The sequence below is a fragment of the Chrysochloris asiatica genome, unplaced genomic scaffold, assembly GCF_000296735.1.
Source record: "Chrysochloris asiatica unplaced genomic scaffold, ChrAsi1.0 scaffold00126, whole genome shotgun sequence".
In the NCBI taxonomy this organism is placed as follows: Eukaryota; Metazoa; Chordata; class Mammalia; order Afrosoricida; family Chrysochloridae; genus Chrysochloris; species Chrysochloris asiatica.
The window spans coordinates 3,453,747-3,461,569 of NW_006408644.1; the positions used below are offsets into that span (position 1 = coordinate 3,453,747).

Sequence of the window (7,823 nt, forward strand, 5' to 3'; positions counted from 1 at the left end):
TTCTTCTATGGTCTTCCTTATTCACTCTCCAGCTTTTGCATGCATATGAGGTTATTGAAAATACCATGGCTTGGGTCAGGCACACCTTAGTCCTCAAGCTGATATCTTTGCTCTTCAATACTTTAACAAGGTCTTGTGCAACAAATTTGCTTGATGCAATATGTTGTTTGATTTCTTGACTTCTGCTTCTGTGAGTGTTGATAGTTGATCAAAGAAGAATGAAGTCCTTGACAACTTCAACCTTTTCTCTATTAATAAGAATGTTGTTTATTGGTCCAGTGGTGAGGATTTTTGTTTTCTTTACATTGAGATGTAATCCATACCAAAGGCTGTGCTCTTCGTTTTTCATCAGTAAATGTTTTAAGTCCTCTTCGCTTTCAACATACAAGGTTGTATCATCTGCCTATCAGAGGTTGTTAATGAGTCTTCCTCCGATTCGTTTTTCTTCATATAACCCAGTTTCTAGGATTATTTGCTTAGCATGCAGGTTGAATAAATATGGTGAAAGAAAACAACATTGTCGAACACCTTTCTTAATTTTAAGCCATTCAGTGTTCCTATGTTCTGTTCGAACAACTGCTTCTTGGTCCAAGTACAGATTCCTCATGAGTGCAATAAAGTGTTCTGGAATACTTATACTTTGCAATGTTGCCCATAGCTTTTCATGATCCACACAATTGAAAGCTTTTGCATAGTCAATAATGTACAGGTAAGCATCTATCTGATAATCCATTTCAGTGAAGATCCATCGGACATAAGCAATGATATGCGTCATTGAACGGCCTCTTCTGAATCCATTTTGAATCTCTGAAAATTTTCTATCAGTGTACACTTGTAGCCATTTCTGTATTTATTACCTTTCGTAAAACCTCTACTTGCATGGGATATCAAAGAGATTGTCTGATGAGTTCCGCATTCCGTTGGGTCACCTCTCTTTGAAATGTGCGCAAATACAGATCTTTTCCGATCAGTCAGCCAGATAGTTGTCTTTCAAATTTCTTGGCGGAGATTAGTGAGTGCCTCCTGTGTCACCTCACTTTCTAGAAAGATTTTTAGTCCATCAATTCCTGGTGTCTTGTTCTTTGCCAATTCCTTCAATGCATCTTGGACTTCCTCCATCAATATCATTGGACTGGACCAAATGCTACCTCTTGAAACAGTTGAACATTAACCATTTCATTTTGGTACAGTGACTCTGTGTAATCCTTCCATCTTTTTTTTGATGCTTTCTGCATCATTCAATAATTTGCCAAGAGAACCTTTCAATAACTAAAGTTGAGGCTTTAATGTTTTCTTCATTTTCCGCTGCTTGAGAAATGCTAAGTGTGTTCTTCCATTTTGTTTTTCTGATTCTAGATCTTTGCACATTTTGTTATAATATTTGGCTTTATCTTCTAAAGCCCATCTTTGAAGTTTTCTGTTCAGCTTTTGTAACTCCTCATTCTCTCATTTGCTTTAGCATATCTATGCTGGAGAGCAAGTTTGAGTGTCTTTTCTTACATCCATTTTGACCTTTTCCTTCTTCTTGTCTTCTTAATGACTTTTTGCTTTCTTCATGTATGATGTGCTTGATGTCATCACCCAACTCTTTTGATATTACACTCTTTAATGTTCAATGTATTAATTCTGTTCTTCAGACGATCCCTAAATACAGGTGGGGTATACTCAAGGTCATATTTTGGCTCTCGTGGACTTGTTTTCATTTTCTTTAGCTTCAGTTTCAATTTGCATAAATGTAACTGATGATCTGTTCCACAGTCTGCCCCTGGCCTTGTTTTGACTGGTCATATGGAGCATTTCCATGGTCTCTTTCCACAGATGTTGTCAATTTGATTTCTATGTATTCCATCTAGTAAGATCAATGTGTATAGTCATCTCTTATGCTGTCTAAAGAAAGTATTTGAAATGAACAAATCATTGGTTTTGCAGAATTCTATAATGTGATCTCCTGCTTTCTTTTTTCACCAAGACCATATTTTCCAACTACTGTTTTTTCCTCTTTGCTCTTAACCTTTGTATTCTAATTACCAGTAATGATCAGTACATCTTTATTGCATGTTTGATCAATAACAGATTTAAGAAGTTGGTAGAATTCTTCTATTTCATCCTCACTGGCTTTAGTGGTTGGTGCATAAATTTGAATAGTAGTGGTATTTACTGGTCTTCCCTGTAGGCGCATGGATATTTTCCTATCACAGATAGCGCTGTACCTCATGACTAATCTGGATTTGTTCTTTTTGACAATGAATGCAACACCATTCCTCTTCAATTTGTAATTTCTTGCATAGTAAACCATGTGGTCATTAGATTCAAAATGACCAATACATGTCCATTTCAGCTCACTAATGCTTAAAATATCGATGTTTATGCATTCCATTTCATTTTTGACAACTTCCAATTTCCCCAAAACTGTACTTCATACACATTCCATGTTCTGATTTTCAATGGATGTTTACAGCTGTTTGAGTTCATTTTGAATTGTGCCCCATCAGCAAACGAACATCCCATGGTCTTTTCTCCCATGGTCTTTATGCCATTCGTGTCATCACGGTCAACTCTATTTTGAGGAGGCTGCTTTTCCCAGTCACATTTTGAGTGCCTTCAAACCTGACGGCCTCATTTTCCAGCACTGTATCTGACTGTGTTTCTCTGCTATTCATAAGGGTGTCAGTGACTATTCGGAAGTAGTTTGTCACTCTTTCTTCCTAGTCTGTCTTCGTGGGGAAGCACATCTGAAACCTGTCCACCATGGATGACCCTGCTGGTATTTAAAATACCAGTGGCATAGCTTTCAGAATCACAGCAACTCACAAGCCATTACAGTACAACAAATTGACAGAAAAGTGGTGGAGTGACCATATAGGTAGCTGATATTCAGAAAGGTACAATTTTCCCTTTATTCTCCAGGTCCTCTCAGTAACCAGAAGTGTGATCATACCCTACACACACAGTAGCTGATGACTTGAGATCAGAGGTGTGTGCTCATGATTCACGCATTGGATTCATACCACCCATGCATTTGGAGGCAATTGCTTTCCACTTCTTCTGGAAAGCAAAATACAGTGCCAGATAAGGTGTTTTGTCCTCAGTCACCCTTAGATCATCCGACTTGTCTTCCAGGATCAGGAGTCCTGCTCCCAGCTGCATTATAGGCTGGCAGGGAACTCCTTCTGGTACCAGGAACCTTGTTCCCAGGTATCTTCTATATAAGAAGGAGCTCTTTTCTTGACTGGATGATCTGCTCTCAGTGATTTGACCCCTATGCTGGAAGAAGCTCTTTCCAAAACTGGATACTTTGCCCCCAGTCCCACCTTAGGTTGGCAGAAATTTAATCCCAGACCAAGCTTCCTGCTGCCAACTGCCCCCTAAGCTGAGAGGAACTCCTTCTGGGACCACGTACATTTCCCCCAGCTACCTTTTAGGCTGGTTGAAACTCCCTCTTGGACTTGGCTGTCCAATCACCATGACTTCCTCAACCTGCACAATGCACCAACCTGTATCAAGTGCACAACCCCCTATCATCCAACACCACTTTTGTAGCCTTCCCTGAAGTCTAGGTGATACATGATTTTATTTTATTTTAATGAATTGAAAAAATCCTTGAATAAAATGAGAATGAAATAAGAATGAGAAACATTAAACGCAGTTATCTGAGGTCAACTTGTAGCAATAAATGCACACATTCAAAAAGAGGGAAGAAAGCTATCTTGAGTTACTCCCACAAGTTTTGTGCGAGCTGTACTCAGTACCCTCCTGCAGCTGTTTGTTACTTGTAGCCTTTCCCCTTCAAGATGCCAGAGGAAGAGCACCACAGAGAGGAGGAGGTGGAGACCTTTGCCTTCCAGGCAGAGATTGCCCAACTCATGTCACTCATCATCAATACCTTCTATGCCAACAAGGAACATTTCCTCTGAAAGTTGATCTCAAATGCTTTTGATGATGCCTTAGACAAGATTTGCTATAAGAGTGTGACTTGGACAAGATTTGCTAGCAAGTGGTAAAGAGCTGAAAACTGACATCATACCCAACCCCCAGGAATGTATTCTAACTCTGGTGGATAGTGGCATTGGTATGACCAAGGCTAATCTCATAAACAATCTGGGAACCATTGCATTTATGGTACCAAAACATTTATAGAGACTCAGCAGGCTGGTGCATACATTTCCATGATTGGGCTATTTAGCATAGGTTTTATTCTGCCTATTTTTTGACATAGAAAGTGGTTGTTATCACAAAGCATAATGATAATTAGCAGTATGTCTGGGTGTCTTCTGCAACATGTTCCTTTACTGTTCATGTTGACCACGGTGAACCTGTTGGTTGGGGTACCAAAGTGATTCTGCATCTTAAAGAAGACCAGACATAGTACTCAGAGGAGAAGAGAGTGAAAGGATTAGTGAAGGAGCACTTACAGTTCTTAGGCTATCCCCTGACACTTTATCTGGAGAGGGCATGAGAAAAGGAAATCAGTGATGATGAGGTAGAGGAAGAGAAGTGTGAGAAAGAAGAAGAAGATACGATGTAGAATAGAAGCCTAAGATTGAAGATGTAGGCTTAGATGAGGAAGATGATAGTGAGGACAAGAAGAACAAGAAAAAAAGATGACCAAGAAAATTAAGGATAAGTACAGTTACCGTGAAAAACTAAACAAGACCAAGCCCATTTAGACCAGAAATCCTGATGACATTACCCAGAAGTAATATGGGGAGTTCTACAAGAGCCTGGCAAATGACTGGGAAGACCACTTGGCAGTGAAGCACTTCTCTGTAGGTCAATTGGAATTCAGGGCATTGTTCATTCCCTGTTGGGCTTCCTTTGACCTCTTTGAGAATAAAAAGAAAAAGAATAACATTAATCTGTAGGTCCACCATGTGTTCACCATAGACAGCTGTGATGAGTTAATACCAAAGCATTTCAACTTCATCCGAGGTGTAGTGTACTCCGAGGATCTGCCCATCAACATCTCTTAGGAAATGCTCGAGCAGAACAAAATCTTGAAGGTTATCTGCAAAAACATTGTCAATAATGCCTTTAGATCTTCTCTGAGCTGGCAGAAGACAAGGAGAATTATAGGGAATTCTATGAGGCATTCTCTAAGAACATGAAGCTTGGAGTCCATGAGGACTCTACCGGTTACACCTTTCTAAGATGCTGTGATATCACACTTCTCTGTCTGGAGATGAAATGACTCCTCTCTCTGAGTGTGTTTCTCTCATGAAGGTAACTCAGAAGTCCTTCTACTATATCACTGGTGAAAGCAAAAGCAGGTAGCCAATTCTGCATTGTGGAGTGTGTATGGAAGTGGAGCTTTGAGGTTGTTTATATGACCAAGCCTATAGACGAGTACTCTGTGCAATAGCTCAAGGAGTTTGATGAGAACAGCCTTGTCTCGGTTAACAAGGAAGGCCTATAGAGCTGCCAGAAGATGAGAAGGAGGAGAATAAAATGGAAGAGAACAAGACCAAGTTTGAGAAACTCTGTAAGCTCATGAAAGAAATCTAGGATAAGAAGGTTGAGAAGGTAACAATCTCCAATAGACTTGTGTCTTCACCCTGCTGCATTGTGACTAGTACATATAACTAGATGGCAATAAGTAGTGGATCATGAAATCCAAGGCACTGCAGTACAACTCTAAAATGGGCTACATGATGGACAAAAAGGACATGGAGATCAATCCCGATCACTCCATCATGGAGACACTGAATAAAAGTCTGAAGCAGACAAGAATGACAAAGCTATCAAGAACCTGGTGGTCCAGCTCTTTGAAATTGCACTAATCTCTTCTGGCTCTCCATTAAGGGTCCTCAGACTCACTCCAACTGCAATCTACTGCAAGATAGAGCTGGACTTAGACATTGATGAAGACAAAGTGGCAGCTAAGGAACCCAGTGCTGCTGTTTCTGATGAATCCCCCATGCCCCTTGAGGGTGATGAGGACGCACCTCACATGGAAGAAGCAGATTAGGCATACAAAACTTTTGCCCTCTCTATAGTGTTCCTGTGGTTCCCACAGCAGCCTTAAGTGTCCCCGTCCCACCTGGCTCCATCTGCTGATAACCAATGATTATTTTTTCTCCTTGGCCTTGAGTGTAAGGCAGGATGTAAGGCCTTCAAGTCTTGTCTTCCTCCCTTATTTGGGAGTAGGGTTAGATGTTGTGTATTGCATTTTTAGTTGTTTTTCTTGTTCTGAAATTAAAGTATGCAAAATAAAATTATGTCATTTATACAGTAAAAAAAAAGGGGAGGGGAAACTAAAATCAACAACCTAACCCAATATATCCAACAATAAAAAAAAGAAGCAAAATACAGCTATTGTCTCTAGAAGAAAAAGATAAAAGAGATTACAGTAGAAATCAATGAAACAGAAAACAGAAAAGCAATAGAAATAAAGAGCAAGACAAGAAGTTGCTTCTTAGAAAAGACTAATAAAATTGTTGTATCACAGGCAAATCTAACAAAGAAAGAGGAGAAGATGCAAATAATATGAAAAAGAAATTGAATGGATGACATCACAATAAAACCAACAGAAATAAAAAGGGTAATAGAAGAATACTATAGAGATCTGTACTTTAACAAATTTGAAAACCTAGAGCAAATGTATGCATTTATAAATATGCACTGCTGTTATTTCTAGGTACCATCACATCAGTTCTTTGACTCATAGTGACCTTAGATACAACAGATTGAAACACTGCCCAGTCCTGCACCATCCTCACAATTGTTCTTAGTTTAACACTACTATGACTGCAGTGTGTCAGTCCATTTTGTTGGTGAACTTTCTCTTTTCTGTTGACCGTCCACTTTACCAAGAATGAGACTCTTCTCCAGGGACTAGTCCATTTTGACCACATGCCCAAAGTACAAGAGGTGAAGTCTCACAATTCTCATTTCTAAGGATTATTTTGAATATACTTCTTCCAAGACAAATTTATTTGTAATACTGTAAGTAGAGAGTACTTTCAATATTATTTGCTAGCACCGTAATTTAAATTCATCAATTCTTCTAAGTAAACGAAAATACCATTGCTTTAAATGGCAACTCTTAGTCCTTAAAGTGACACCTTTGCTATTTAACACTTTAAAAACGTATTTTGCATCAGATTTGCCACAGATGCAATGCAATGCATCCTTTGATTTTTACTTATTGCTGCTTCCATGAATGTTGATTATGGATCCAAGAAAAATGAAATATTTGACAACTTTAATTATTTCTTATTTGTCTGGTTTTGAGGATTTTTGTTTTCTTTACATTGAGATTCAATTCAAACTCAAATCTTAGTCTTTGATCTTCATCAAAAATTGTTCCAAGTCTTCTCTTTCAATAAGCAAGATTGTGTCATCTGCATATCATAGGTTGTTAAGGATTCATTCTCCAATCCTGATGCTGTGTTCTTCTTCTTGTAGTCCAGCTTCTAGAATTATTTACTTAGAATACAGGTTGAGTAAATATGCTGAAAGGATAAAACACTGTTGCATAACTTTTCTGATTTTAAACCATAGAATAGCCCTTTGTTCTGGTTGAATAAGTGTATTTTTTCAGATTTTGCAGGAGCAAAATGAAGTGTTCTTGAAGTCATATTCTTCAAAATGTTATCCATTGTTCTGTTAAGACCCACATAGTGCAATGCCTTTTTATTGTCAGTAACAGCCACCACTCGTCTGTCTGTCGTGCTGTGGTGGTCTGAGTTGCTGTGATTCTGAGGGCTATGCCACCGGTGTTTTGAATAACCAGCAGGGTCACCCATGGTGGAAAGGTTTCAGATGAGCTACAAAACAAAGACAGACTAGGAAGAAAGAGTGACAAACTACTTCCGAATCGCTAG

The 7,823-nt window shown here is 38.9% G+C and overlaps 1 pseudogene; it reads left to right on the forward strand.

The window, feature by feature from the left end:
* The first annotated feature begins 3,791 nt into the window (after nt 1–3,791).
* On the forward strand, nt 3,792–5,965 carry LOC102836737 (annotated as a pseudogene).
* The last annotated feature ends 1,858 nt before the right edge of the window (nt 5,966–7,823 follow it).